This window comes from Lissotriton vulgaris, chromosome 2_1 (assembly GCF_964263255.1).
Source record: "Lissotriton vulgaris chromosome 2_1, aLisVul1.2, whole genome shotgun sequence".
In the NCBI taxonomy this organism is placed as follows: Eukaryota; Metazoa; Chordata; class Amphibia; order Caudata; family Salamandridae; genus Lissotriton; species Lissotriton vulgaris.
The window spans coordinates 118,012,180-118,026,615 of record NC_141687.1 but is presented as its reverse complement, the minus strand read 5'-3'; the positions used below and the strand labels follow the sequence as shown (position 1 = coordinate 118,026,615).

The 14,436-nt window shown below is 48.0% G+C and overlaps 1 protein-coding gene across 1 annotated transcript in view; it reads left to right on the top strand.

The window, feature by feature from the left end:
• The window catches only part of LRRC75A (leucine rich repeat containing 75A), a 985,560-nt gene that overhangs the window by 564,052 nt on the left and 407,072 nt on the right, over window positions 1-14,436 (top strand). The gene's annotated exons all lie outside the window — the stretch shown is intronic.

Genomic DNA, 14,436 nt, shown 5'->3' with positions numbered 1-14,436 from the left:
ACCGATGAGGTTATAACGTATGTGCACGGTCCAAAAAACTTGAATCCACAGGAGGTAAATATGTGAGTTAAGGGAGATGCTTTTCTTACCTGATGCAATAAATAATTGCAGATTCCAAAACATATGTGTTGTAATCAAAGTCCTGACTTCGTGGCATAGATTATAAGTAGGTTTATGAGATCTTAGTTTCTTGTAGATAAGTAGAAGGCTAAGATGTTAATAAGCCATTAGGTAAGCCCCACTAGGAGACGCCTCCTTGCTGCTCAGCCCGTATCCTCAACTGACCATCTCGGTCTCCCCAGACATTCAAGCATCCCATTACATCACCACGCACTTCAGCATTCCAGCTCGATAAGGGCAGTATTGTCCATTGTAACACAAGGGGGTGGCTCCCTGGTTCCAGGATTTTGATACAGACGCCACAACTGTTGCTGGCTATGCTAGAACTAGTGTGGCTTGCTTAATAAACAGTGTCAGGCTTCGGACTTTAGAACTATACATTAGATCACAAGTTCTGCTACAATTTCAGTGTTTACTGTTGTATTTACTTCTTTTCTACAGAATGCATTTATGGATTAATTTTTCTTAAGCAAGCATGGAATTAAACAACATTGTTTTTCACTGTATCACCCCCTTAATAATGAGTTGGTTGAGAGGTTCAATTCATTGCTGGAGGAATTTTTACAGTTGGAGATGAAGAATTAATTGGTATGGAAGGAGGAAGAAGAGAATACTGTGTACCAAGGATTTCCTTCATGAATGGGTAGATGCCGGGTGAATATGCGCGACAGGAAAGCGATTGCTTCCAAAATGAAAAGGGAACAGAAAAACTTCAAATGTTGGCATGATGTGAAAACAGGGCGTGTGTATGGAATGTTAAAGTGTTGAGATGTGATGCATGTGGAATTGTAAAGCCAAAGAAAGTAAGGGTCTTGGTTCAAATTACCTAAGAAGGTGGAAAGTGTGCATTACAACACTGTGTTGTTAAATGGAGCAAAAGAAAAGTAGCGCATTGCACCCATCAAAGTCACATAGAGATAGATGGCTTCAAGTGGCAACGAAGGATTTGAAGGTGATACGAGTCGAAATGGTACGTTTGAGGGCGTGAAGGAAAGAGAGAACAAAAAAAACTGGACATTCCCACAGAAGTTCCAGGATTATTTGATGTGCTTTAAGCCGTAAAAGATGACATTGTTTATCAGTTAAAAAATGCATCTAAAATTTTAGGTCTTGCCATTGAAAATGCTTTAATTGTCTCATCAGACTATTGATTTTCCCAGGAAAAATTCATACATAGTATACATACATAGACCAGCTTTTGGTCAGCGTGTTTCATATATTGGCCTGTTAAATTGTCCTTCACATTTTGCTTCCAGCCATAACAGTGTACATCACATTCTGCCCTGATACAGGTGACCATCGCCCTTGTGCTGTCTAGGCTGGACTACTCAAATAGTTTATATTTGGGCCTTCCAGCCGGGCAGCTCAAGAGGCTGCAGCTGGTTCAAAATCAGGCGGCCAGGCTGATCTGTGGGCTTCCTAAATGGCAGTCCATCAGGCCAGGCCTGGCAGACCTGCATTGGCTGCCGGTAGCCCAGAGGGCGGCTTTTAAAACCGGCTGCATTATCTTTAGGGCATTACAAAGCAAAGGCCCCAAATTTATCATCAACCTGCTTGCCAGATACACCCCCTCCCGCAACCTCCGCTCTGGTCACAAAAACTTGCTCACGGTGCCGGTTGTTAGGAAACAACGTCAGGGCGGCAGCTCCTTTCATTTTCTTGCTGCCTCCCTCTGGAACTCCTTGCCAGCTTCTTTAAGGTCACACGAGGATATTCTAGCCTTTAGACTAGCCTTTAAGACCTGGCTTTTTAGAGAAGCCTATCCTTAGACGTTCTAAGTTGTCCTTCTGTTGTTGTGTTATGCTCTGAAAACTTCCTACAGCGCCATGAAGCCTACGGGCGTACGTGCGCTTTATAAGCTAAATTTAACATAACATAACATAACATCACATGCCAAAGGTTCATCCCACTTTATCCATTGACTCCATTCCCTTTTGGTGACTGCGCAAGGCCTGTGCACATTTTTCACATCCACGAAAAAAATAGCTCCATTTTCGTAAGTGGCATAGCTGGTTCAAAATGCCCTTTCTTATTTATTTATGTTTTATCTTAAAATAACCCCAGTTTGTCTTGCCAATGGATGCAGTTGCTGCCAGGGATCTGTTCAATGAGGTTGACTTTGTTCTTATATCCCAGTAAATCTAATTATCATCCACTACACACCTTTGTTTCACCCAGTGCTTACTTTGAGAAAGAATGAGTGCTGTTCCCCAAAGCACTGCTCAGAAGCCCGCAGCCTGTGCTATTGAATTTCCAAGGCTAAGCAGTCTTCAATCAACCTCATATCTTTGTAATGCACTACCAGCCGTTCGATGCCACTTTATCTCGCTGGTTTCTACTTCCGCCCCTTGTGATGTTCTTTTTCTTCTTTGTCTTCTTGTCTTTTCATTTTGTGTGGTTTTCCATCTCTTGTTCTCTGTCTTAGTGTGTCTTCCATTTTCTTGATCCTTTAGACTGGACATGAGAGGATATACTTCTCTTTCATGCTTTCTGTACTCTTCTTTTTCATTCTAACCTTTTATTAATTAGATGTGTTACAGAAAACTGCATACACACTGCGAATACAGCATGCTAAGTGCCAAAGGATATAATGCACTTGTAATAAGGCGGACAGGAGATCCTTCATGTTTGTGATGGAGCAATCCATCTGCCAAACTCTGAATCAGGCTATTATTTTGTCGTTAATAAGGTTCACATTGAGACAATAATTTGCACATTATAATCCTGTCACTCCATGTTGTGTCAATGTTGGTACTTCAGCACAGTATCGAAAAACTTAGCTCATCTGTACAAAGTTTCGCTTCTATACGCCCCCACTAACAACTAACCTTCTGAGCAGCCCTGTTTGTGACTAGGCCTCAATTGTTAACTTCCATTTTAAGTGTAGCTCGAGAGGTCTTGTATCTGATTCTTTCCAATATACATAGAGTGGGCTTTGGCTACACCCAGAGGGGTGATACCCTGTCTCCTCGTGCTCTGCACTGCTTGTTGTATCATTGCACCCTTTAGGAAGTGCTGTTGTTGGCATGCAGGAGGTACTATTTTACATCTGAAAAGTACACTCAGTCATCACCATGTTTGTGACATTCAATTCTTTATCTCCTATATGCAGGCTTCAATGTGATAAGTAGTGTTTAAGCACACACCTGTAAATAGCTTTTGTGAATTTCTGTGTTTACCTTCATTGGCACATTAAAGCCAGACTTATTAGATTCACCACTGATTGTTGCTTTTCAATGATAGGATGTCTCTGTTTATATTAGATCATCAGGAATAATATAGCCGCAAAACCCTGCGATGCATTGATCACATGCTCAAGCTATCTATCCGCGTCAGAAGATCAGTCAAAGACTCTGGAAGCATTTTCCTTGATCACTCAAGTCATGTTCAGTGTTTTTCATGGCGAAACCATTATGCAATCTCTGACACTTTGTAAGCAGTGTTGGAAGCTCAGTCTGGGTTCCGACGTACGATGACGAGGGAAAATTAACTATTTATTTAATTTTCCCTCCGCATCATCCCTCGAAATCTCCCCCAACCCAACCCATCTCCACCGCCCCACCGCTGTTACCTGCACGGACCGCGGCTGGATCTGGTTCTTACTTCACTGCGTTGTTTTTGGCCCATTCCCATACGTTCTAGACAGTTTCACCGCTGTCATAATTACAAGGGCATCTGTTTACTGAGGGAGTAATGATGCACCTGGAACTACCGGCACCGCTTGCACCTGTAATTCAGTGATGCAGAGCTGCATACCATTCCAAGCGGTGCTTTCAATGGTCAGGTACTGTCCGGTACTGCTGGTATTAGTACCAGTAATAGCATTACTATCCTTCTCTCGCAGTGATGACTCACCTTTCGAGGCCCCTGTGCCTCTACTCACAACCCTTTCCAACAGATTAAAAAAATCACTCCTGCATACTTACTTGGTGTCCCATACCAAGCCCAAACAACACCCAGATGGACTGGGCGGAAAGGGCGGGAGGGTAGAAGGAACTGTCCAAGCGGCAGCTCATTAGAGGTCCTCGATGAAGCACTCCGCACTGCAGCCACGGAAGCAGATATGCACCCAGTAGATCACCCGTGAAACTCCAGTGGAGAATACATAACAAAATGTGTATAAGCCACCCTAAATATGGACACGACTCACCAGCTGAAGGCGTACCCCTCTTCCGGACCAAACCAAAAGTCTCAAACTAAGAGGAGGAGACCCAGAATACCTTTACCCGTTCCAGACGGGAAACATCCTTTACAACGCATGTCATTACCCCGCATTTTTTACTCCGCAAAAACTTTTATAACTCAGCACTTTTCACTGCATACAATTACAATGCATTCCCCATTACAACGCCCCTTTGGAGTTAGAATAGTAAATTGCATTGTAATGGACAATGGGTTGTGTTGTAAAGCTCTGCATTGTAAAATGATTTTGTGGAGTAAAAAAGACAGTGTAATGGCACTGGTGTAAATGCGTGCAGAGTAAAGTGTCCTATTCGTTCCAGACAGAGCAATACTGCCTCTGTACAGCAAGCAACCAGAGAGCCACCTCTTCAGGAGACTGAGCGTCAGGAAAGAACACAGGGAGAACACTTCGTGCCAGGAGAAATGAAGACGTTACTTCGGACACAAATCCTGGACCAAACTACAGCACAATCCTGTCCAAGGACACCCCAAAGAAAGGAGACCAACAAGACAGAGAGCCCACTGCTCCAAAGTGGCGGCCCGAAGTTACTGCCACCACAAAAAACACCTCCAAGGACAAAAAATGTAACCTCACCAAAGACAAGGGCACAACGGAGGATACTGGAAAGCCTGTTATACCAACCACAGACCCCAGGATGGACACACAGCCTTCTGGACAAGACCAAAAGGCAGAAAATCCTGAAAGAACCAGGAGACCAGACCCTAGGTGGCCACAAGACCACTCCAAGGGACCCTTGAGAGGGGTTGGGCTAAGACCCAACATAAAACTATCCTGGAGGAACCCCAAATGAGAGGAAGGAGAAATGGAAGGAGGAACCAAACACGGCCTAACACCCCAGGTCCGAAAGGCATCCAACGTCGAGCAGAAGAAGACATAGTCGACAACCATCTGGACGTCTGCACAGAAGAAGACACAGAAACTGAGAGACACAGAAACCACAAACCTTCCTTTGCGAACCCTTAGTCGACAGCACAAGATGCACCAACGACTGAACCAGGAGACAAAGAAACTGCAGGGAGAAGGACCAAAGGGAGCTTCCAGTCCCACCTCCAGCTCCACCAGTAGAGGATACAGATAGCGTGGGGCAATGCTGGAGCTAATGACAGCCAGAGCCCCCACTTAATGTACCCAAAGCAGCAACTACTAGATAAAGAAAACGGATGGAAAGCAAACATCAGGCCCCCAGCCAAGGTCAAAACAGGGCATTGTTTGCCACCCATAAATGGCAGATTAAGAAAAGAAGACTTTACAGCCGTCCGGCAACCAGAGGGTCGTGGAGCCATTATCGCAGAGAAGGAGACCACAGTTCTGGCCTTTAGGACATTCGCAGACACAGCAGCCAAGACCGCTGCCTGTTGTGCCACATGTACCAGGACATCTGACACACTTGTCCCCTCTCACCTGTTCTCTACCAAAGCCCCAAAATCCCTAACAAAGGATTGAGCAGGCACGGCCCCGTGCGAGGCAGCCCTGCGCACCCAAAAAGATGCAGTGACAGATGGCTGCAGTCCTCCATCCACCTGGCGATCCAAACGATCCGAAGGGAAACAATCACCGGATTTAATAAGGTCCTGCCAAGAAGATTAGCCAAAATATAATTAACCTTCCTGATGATGCAGACCCACCTCTAGGGTGAGCCGACCTGTGTGTAAGGATTAAATCATGACCTAACCTGAGCAGGTAGCTTGGAAATTGACACGCATGTACTATATAGTGTCTCCCTCTCTGTGGACACCCTCCTACTTGACTTATGGAACTAGATACCTAACATGACTCGATACTATAGTCCGCTGGGAACTAAATGATAGAGCGACATGCCTGAAGGGAGTTGGGAAGGGAGGGAAGGAGATGGGGGGGGGGAGGGAGAGTTTTGTTCATCTATTGGGTGTTGATCTAGTAATGAGAGAGGGCTGGAACGGGCAACTGAGATGCTGATCCTCTGACATAGGGATATAGAACGTGGATCTTCTACGACCTCTAATGGGAACGATGCATGCAATTGCCTCCTGAAATGATGGTTACATGAGATGAGGAGCCGAGAGCAGTAATATATGATTATAATTATCCATCAATCAATCAAGAAATTTGTATAGCGCGCTACTCACCCAGTGGGTCTCAAGGCGCTTGGGGGAGAGGGGTCCGCTACTGCTCGAACAGCCAGGTCTTGAGTTGCTTCCTGAAGGAGAGGTGGTCTTAGGTCAGACGGAGGTGGATGGGGAGGGAGTTCCAAGTCTTGGCTGCCAGGTAGGAGAAGGATCTTCCTCCCATGGTGGCTCTTCGAATGCGTGGAACGGCGGCGAGGTCGTGGCTGGGTGATCGTAGCTAGCGGGTGGGAGTGTAGAAGGTCAGGCGGTTGTTGAGGTACCTGGGGCCCAGGTCGTGGAGGGCCTTGTGTGTGTGGGTGAGGAGTCTGAACGTGATTCTCTTGCTGACGGGGAGCCAGTGCAGGTCTCTCAGGTGTCCGGAGATGTGGCTGTGTCGGGGGATGTCCAGGATGATTGTTGATACCCACTGTTTGCAACATTATGATAACTCATATGTATCTTTGTGATGGTACTTCTTGCTATGCTAACGTTGAATAAAAATCTGTTTACAAAAAATAGAAATAGAATCAACCTAACGGAAGGTGGCAACAGCACATTCCCATCTGCCAAAGCAGAAGACTTTTGAAGAAGCGGGAAGCTGGCTATGCTCAGACACTTCCCAAGAACCAGAGATCACCTCCTAAATCAATGGGTGCAAAGGCAAAGCAAGCGCCGCAGGCGTAGCAAATTGCAGAAAGAGACCCCCAGCAGCCCCTTTCCCTGGAGGCGGCCCAGAATGTCTCTGATATGAGATAGAATGTCCACCTGATCATCCTTGGAAGCTAACTTCGCACCAGGCACCACGTCCCACAGGGACAGAATCAGGATCATCATTCAACTGGACTGATGCACAATTAGCCAATGCGTGGCAGACAAGACCTTAGCGACTACAGCTGTAACCATTGGCTGGACTTCAACTGCGAACAGGGAAACCGACACCACCGCTGGTACACAACCGGCTCTTGCTGACACATCCTGCAGGGAATCACTCCCCACCTCTGATTCAGGAGAGCAAGACCTATGCCTCTTCACAGGCAACACAGATACCAACAGGAAGACTTTTCCCCAAAGAAATAGCCCCTCAAGTGATACCATTGGGTGACCCAACAAACTACCCAAACCGCAGACGACAGAGACCAACAGGAATATGGAGACACGCATCCTGAAGACTGAACTTTGACACAAGTCTACTGGGGACACCAGCAGATTGAGCTGCAAGATGGACAGCATCTCGAAAGGCATGGATGCCACCCATTCGTTGATATGCCTGTGATCCCACACTGGCCGAAAAGTGCTTGGATTAAGAATGAACCTTAGAAGGCCCAGAAACATGGGTCAGAATACATCAGAGGCACGAGGATATGCACAAACCCCAATAAATAAGCCGAATATAAAAACGTTGACAACATCAACGTGGTGGTGGCAGAGTAGCTCGAGATCTTGGAGTCATTGAGGCAACCCAGACACAGGGGAAACAGTGGGCTTTCTGGCATGTCATTTCTCTCCGTAGATTGAGGGATTCGTGGGATGGTCAGTCCAGCATGGATGGCCAGGGCTCTTCCCCCCCCCTTTTTTCACGCAGACAGTATTTGCTAATGATTACAGTTCACTAGTGCTTGTTCTTGTGCAGCACATGCTGCGGCACACTAGTAGTTAAGTTAGGACGGTATTTCGGGGTCCCTCATATACACAGTGCCCCTTGCCTTCCAGAACGTTTGCACCGCTGTGAGATGGTTTAGAGTAATGGCTCTGGGTTAGTCCCCCTTTCCTTGTCAATAGTTGTACGTTACATGCAGTCCCGATTTTCATACCAGTGCCATGTGTTCCGCTGATCGATTTTGGCTTTGAGGCCGCCATGGGGTGGCGGCGCTTGTCTTCAGACATAACACCGGTGCACTGGGCGCCCATTCTAATCTCCAACAGCAAGGAGGTTTGGGCCCACTGAGCATGGGAGAGGTGTCCAGATTTCCACTGTCGCGGCTCCCCCACATCTGAGGCTTTGGGAAACACGGGCCGTGGAGGAAAGGGTGCGGGCCAGGCTTCAGCTCTATAGGCGATTCACCTGTGAAAATGCTTAGAAATGTTGTCTATGCCTGGCATTTTCGATGCCATGGAACGCTTATTATGCATATTGGTAATTAGATTTTATTGCAGCTACGTCTTGTCGTAGCTTGCATTATACCAACAGGGTCGTGAGACATGCTTGTGTACATGAATGCATGTTGTCTTACTCGCTAACACCGTTCAGGGTATGGCTCTATGGTTTCCAGCAGATAGAGCAAAGTTGTTCGACATGTCCTTGGAGTCAAAGCAAAACCATCTCTATATCGTTATCGACAGTTGATACGAGTCAAGGATAGGACGCTTGGGGGCATTTTCAGAGCTCAATTGGTTAAGTCATGTGAATCATTGGCTTGCGTTGCGGACGCCTGCATGCGCAGTCCAGGTGCTAGGGAACTGTTGTTCCATTGTTTTGACGTTAACGGTTGCCTGTGGAGGGTGTGCTGTTCCGGTCATTCCACAGTGGTGTTTCTGTATGTATTGACAAGGTCACAACCCAGTTCAGACCTCGTGTGGGGTAGAGTAGATGCATTGTTAAGTGTAGCGGTTTTTGCAATTACCATGACATCTTTACACATCAGCCCCAGTTGTGCTTAATTACCATATGCAACTACTGGCCTCCGCTCATAGGTGACAGGAGGAGTAACCACATGTGTAGATGGGCAGAAGACTTGTATGGTACTCATTGGGGGGTGCCAAGGGGACTTTTCCAGATTTCTCTGAAAATCAGTACTTGTGACACACTATGGGGTTTGCACACAGCAGGGAAAAGGCCTGTCCAGGTAGTCACGGGCAACGCAATTGTCCATTGTGTACCTTGTTTAATCCCTCAAGGTGAGAAAGTCAAGTCTGGACTTCCGTAAGCGCGGCTAGTGCCCTCTACAGATCTTTCAGCAACAAGTTCTCCTGTGCTATATTTGACTAGATGGTTTATTAATGTTGTTTCACTCAGTAAGTCAAGATCATGGTTGACAATTGCCTTCGACCCAGGCCATCCTTTTAGCCTTTAGGGGGCCTGGTTCGCCTCATTTGACACACTTCGATTTGGATACAGATGGCTCCGTTGGGAAGAGCTCCTTAGGTTAAGGCGTGTGCAGCAGGGACCTGGGGTAACCAGCTCACGCTTGCTCCTGGGTTTGTAAAGCTGATGTGATGGGCCAATTGGTGCTGCACCATGAGTACGCCAGATGTCACAGTGAATCTAGCACAGGTTGTGCTTTATCAAGATTTACAGTTTTGGAGATTAACACATGCCCTAGGCACAGTTACTATTAGGTTCTGATTCCCCTACTCCGGCACAACACCACATATATTGTACATTCAAGTGCAGATGTTATACATTCCACCGACCCTGATGAGGGGTAACCACACATCTTCAGCGGTGCAAGCATTGCGGGTCAGGTGGGGCGAGTAGGGGTCGCAAATAGACTCCTGCAGCAGGGAGTGCCGCAAGGCGGCAAGGAGGTGGTGTAAATTAGGACTGACAGGTACCGCTGGGTGCCTGACGCCTGGTCACCGCAGGGGTTTATGGTGAAGTCAAGGTCTGGGTAGGGGGCATGGCAAAATAACCCTGGGCTGTATCACATGCGGGTTGTGGTGGTCCTGACCTCATTTCATAGGATCGCCTCGTATTGGGTCTAGCTAACAATCATCTCAGTTGTCTTTTAATTTTCTGCCCCTCATTTTACCATTTGCGACTAGGTTGGCCACGGAAATTAATAAAGCAATGTCAGGCATGTCCAAGTAAGGGCTAGAGGCCAGAAGGCGGCCCTGGGATCGGTGACTAGGTGGCCACGGAACTTAATAAAGCAATGCCAGGCATGTCCAAGCAAGGGTTAGAGGCCAGAACGCGGCTCTGGGTTTCAAGTTCACAGGCCTGTTGAGCGGCAGAACTGTTAGGACTTGTGTTCGACATCCTAGTCACAGGTTCAGATCCTGGTAGGTCCACTACGCATTTCATTCATCTGAGGTCAATAAATCAAGTATCATGGAGTTGAGCATCACTAAACATATGGGAAATCTCCCGCCCTATAGCCTTAGCGGACAGCCTTGCAGGGTGGAAGTTGTCTTAGAAAATAGGGGTTTGGTTTTAGCCGGAATGGGTTACTGCACGCCGAGTCCACAGGGTGTTTAGATCCGGAGGGGGGATGGACCCTTTCTTGTTAGATCTGGGGGAGGCCTTGGAATCAGCAGGGTGTAGGTAACTAGGTCTATTGTGGTGGGGGCCCTGGAGTGAAGGTGGCCACACCCAGTGCTGTGGCGGAGTTACAGGGTGATCCAAAGGCTGTAAGGTACAGAAGGGTACCCTCTACAGGAGCACCGAAGGGTGCTAAAGCCAATTATCCCCAGGGAGGTCCTCGCGTGGGATCCTGGAGGAGCGACAGCGCCCCGTTAGTACTACGGGCGGTTGTGGACCTGAGCAACCGGGGGTTGCCTGCAACTCTCTGCCTCCCCCGTAGCGGGGAGGGGCGTGAGTAAGGGGTGGACTGGCGGTTCGCTGGAGGGAGGGGCTATCTCCTCCCCCCAAAATGACAATACTGGTTGGTTAGGGCCACCGGGTTTTATGGCTCATCAGGTGGGCAGGCAGCGAGGGGCGGCCTGCCCTGGGATCGCCCATAAGTTAACCCACCACGTTGGCATATTGTTATGCAAATAAACCTGCAGCAATTTTCTCCACCAAAATTGTGTTGTGTCTATTTATTACATTTATTGCTGTGGGAGGGCTGGGGAGTGTGCCGATATTGGCACTAAACATGGGAGTCTCATGGCTAGACTGCCGACCTTGGAGCTGGGAAACCAAGGATCAAGCCTCGGGGTTGACTCCACATCCTGTGATTCTGGGCAAATCACTTAATCTCCCAGTGTCTACCAAAAAAATTAATTTGTCCTTGTGTAACGTTACTGGTGCTCATGTAAAACGCTCCAATACCTTCGGGTCGAGTTCGCGTTATACAAATCTGCAACAACAAAAAAAGCACAGGAGATGTGGACCCCCCCTCCCGTGCCCTCTCCCCCACACGTTTCCATCTGAGGATCTCAGACCCAACAACTTCCATTGCATATGATCTTTGAGGGTCAGGCTCACATCAGGGAAATGGTAAATTCTCCTTCTTGTACAGCTCACCAAGCTATTGTATCGCCCCGGCACAACTCTGGAAGTCCCCTGGATAGTGGGGTGCAGAGGAGCACTGCAACCCCGGCACCCTGGACACGCCCACCCTGACCAGAGGAAGGCACCGCAGACCTCCGGCCGGGCGAAAGCATAGAAATATGCCCAGAAACCTGTCTGCGCACCTGAAAGCAAGCCATTGTCCCCCAGCCGACAGGAGGCAAACGCAGCAGCCCCTGGGCCAGGCGTCCAAAAAAGGTGAAGGAAGGAGGCACTGACACTGCCTCCTTCACTCACAGCAAACCTGCCGGCTCCGGGGGATTTCCTCATGCTGTCGAAGTGCCTAGCCTCCCAAACCTGCCGGCACTGTATGCAGGGCTTTAAATGGAAAAAAATAAGTGCAGGTACTCACCAAAAGGAGCAGTGGGCGGAGTTTAGGCTGGGGCTAAGGGGGAGCAGGGGCGGAGTTAGCTTTTTGACTGTGCCAAGGTTGTATGCACGAAATCTGCATGCATTTTATCAACCTACTAGGGATTACATGCTCCTTCAGCCTGCCTTAAATCGAACCGGTGGCCTATAGCCCACTGAGTCATCTTTCCAGTACTGGTACTCTTTTGTAACATGCACACGTCACTTTTCTCTTGTAACGTACTGTTTGCTACCTCTTACATTTTGTTTGCTTTAGATACTTGCGCAAGTGCCACCATTGCCTCATGTAACGTTTGTTCTTGTGCTGGAATGTCTGCAATTTATTGCAGTACTATACCTCTACTTGTACTTTGTACGCTTTTGTAACCTGCACACATATCACTTTTTCCTCCTGTAATGTATCGTTTGCTTCCTCTTGTATTTTGTTTGCTCACAATTGTCACTTTTGCCTCATGTAACTTAACGTTTGCTTTTGTAATTTATTCACTTGTAATTTTCTCCTCATGTATCATTACTGTTCCTATTGTGAAGCGCTCTGACACCTTCGGGTAAAGTCCGCGCTATATAAAAACGCATAAAATGAATAAACTAGACTCTCCTGGAACATTTGTAAACCGGAGTTAGGGCCAGAGCTGACAACGTCTGTACTGGGGAACCAGGTGCCAATCTGCACATTTTTGATTGGTCTTAAGGTCTGTCCAAGGTCGATGAAATAGGAATCAGCGAGTGTGGAAGTGGAAGTGTGCAAGAAAGCAATTCAGATCCGTGGCGACTGTAAAAGCCTTCCCATACGTTCTTTTGTTATGTCCTGAATAGTGCCTCCCACCGCCACCCATTAGATTTTACAGCCCCCTCTTAGTGCCCACCACTGTAAAATATTTGGATGAGCAAATGACTCAGCAGACACACTCCTGCTCTGATTTACAAAGCAGCTCACGCTGGGTCCTGGTGATGAGCTCCATTGATTGATTCCGTGCAGTGCTTGAAAAGTGCTGCCGTAGCATAAGTTGAGGGATAAAGGGAGCGCGCTGCCTCGGTTAAAGTCAGTTCCCCACGAGTACCGGTACTCTCTTTCTTCCAGAAAAAAGTGCCGGTACTCAAGGGGAGAAAATGAAGAAGTGCCGGTACTCAGTACTGGTACTCAGTACCGGTGAGTACCGGCCCATTTAAAGCACTGACTGTATGGCAGGAAAGTAGCCGTCGCTGGAGCACATGCACCGCACCTGCCCATGGATTGTTTGGAGCACAAAAAAGGAATAGGAAGTAAGGAGGGAGGAACGGAGTTTTATCTGTGGGAAAGGCTTGTGATTGGAGGCACAGGGGCCTCAATAGGTAAGTAATCATGGCGAGAAGGACTAAGGGGTAATGAGTACCAGCAGTTTTTTAAAGGGTGCCTCGAAACAGGTCTCTAGCGGGCTCTGTTTTGCGCCCTGGCACAGGCGGTCCGTTTTTTCAGAACTTCACTGACAGCAGGCACATCGATGTGCGCTGCTCACACTGCTCACTTCTCACTAGTGGAGAAGTACTGGCATGACGTCATACCCGGTGAGCGTTGTAGGGGAAGGGAAATCCTTTAACCCCTTCGCTGCGGCGACAATTCCGCCGCAGCGCTAGGGGGGGAGAGGGGGGCGAGCGGCGGCCGCATGCTCATGACGGAGCCGCTCCGTCACGAGCCGCGGTTGAGCTGTGCTCGTGACGGAGCGGTTCCGTCATGGCCCCGCCCGCCCAATAGAAAGCGCCGCGCAGGTGCCAAATCAGCGCCGCGCAGGCGCGGCGGCAGGGCCATGACAGAACCGCTCCTTCATGAGCACAGCTCAGCCGATGCTCATGACGGAGCGGCTCCGCCATGAGCATGGGAGGGGTTAAAGAGTAATCTTCTCTCTGGATTTCCCTTCTCTTTTTCAAACTCAGGAGCAGCATCATTGTTGTGGTGTCACCAGGGCTTTAAGTGGATGCTTTTTCAGTATCATATACAAGCCATAGTTGCTGCTTATTTATCTTATGCAACTAACAAGCATTGACAAAGCCAATAGTCCTGCCTTGTTGTAGGTATAATGTTACTTGTTGTATCATATATCTGGATGCAATGACAGAAACAGCAAAATACAAGTCGGGCGGCACACTATGCTAAGCACAGATTTTTAGTTTGTGTTTTAAGCCACGCCCCTACGTACATTGGCCACGCCCCTTTGAGAGACCCCACAGTTTTTTTATCCCACTTACAGCCCTGACCTGCACTGCTTTCATTTGAAAAGGAGAGTCCCAGCACTGCTACAATACTTTTAATGGGAGCGTGCCTGTACTTCCCAGGAGCAAACATATACTTTACATAGTGAGTACCTGCATGCCTATATTTCCATTTACGGTACTGAATATAAGTGGAGCTCTGAGAAATTGGGCATAGCCGGGGATATTGGTGTCACTGTCCC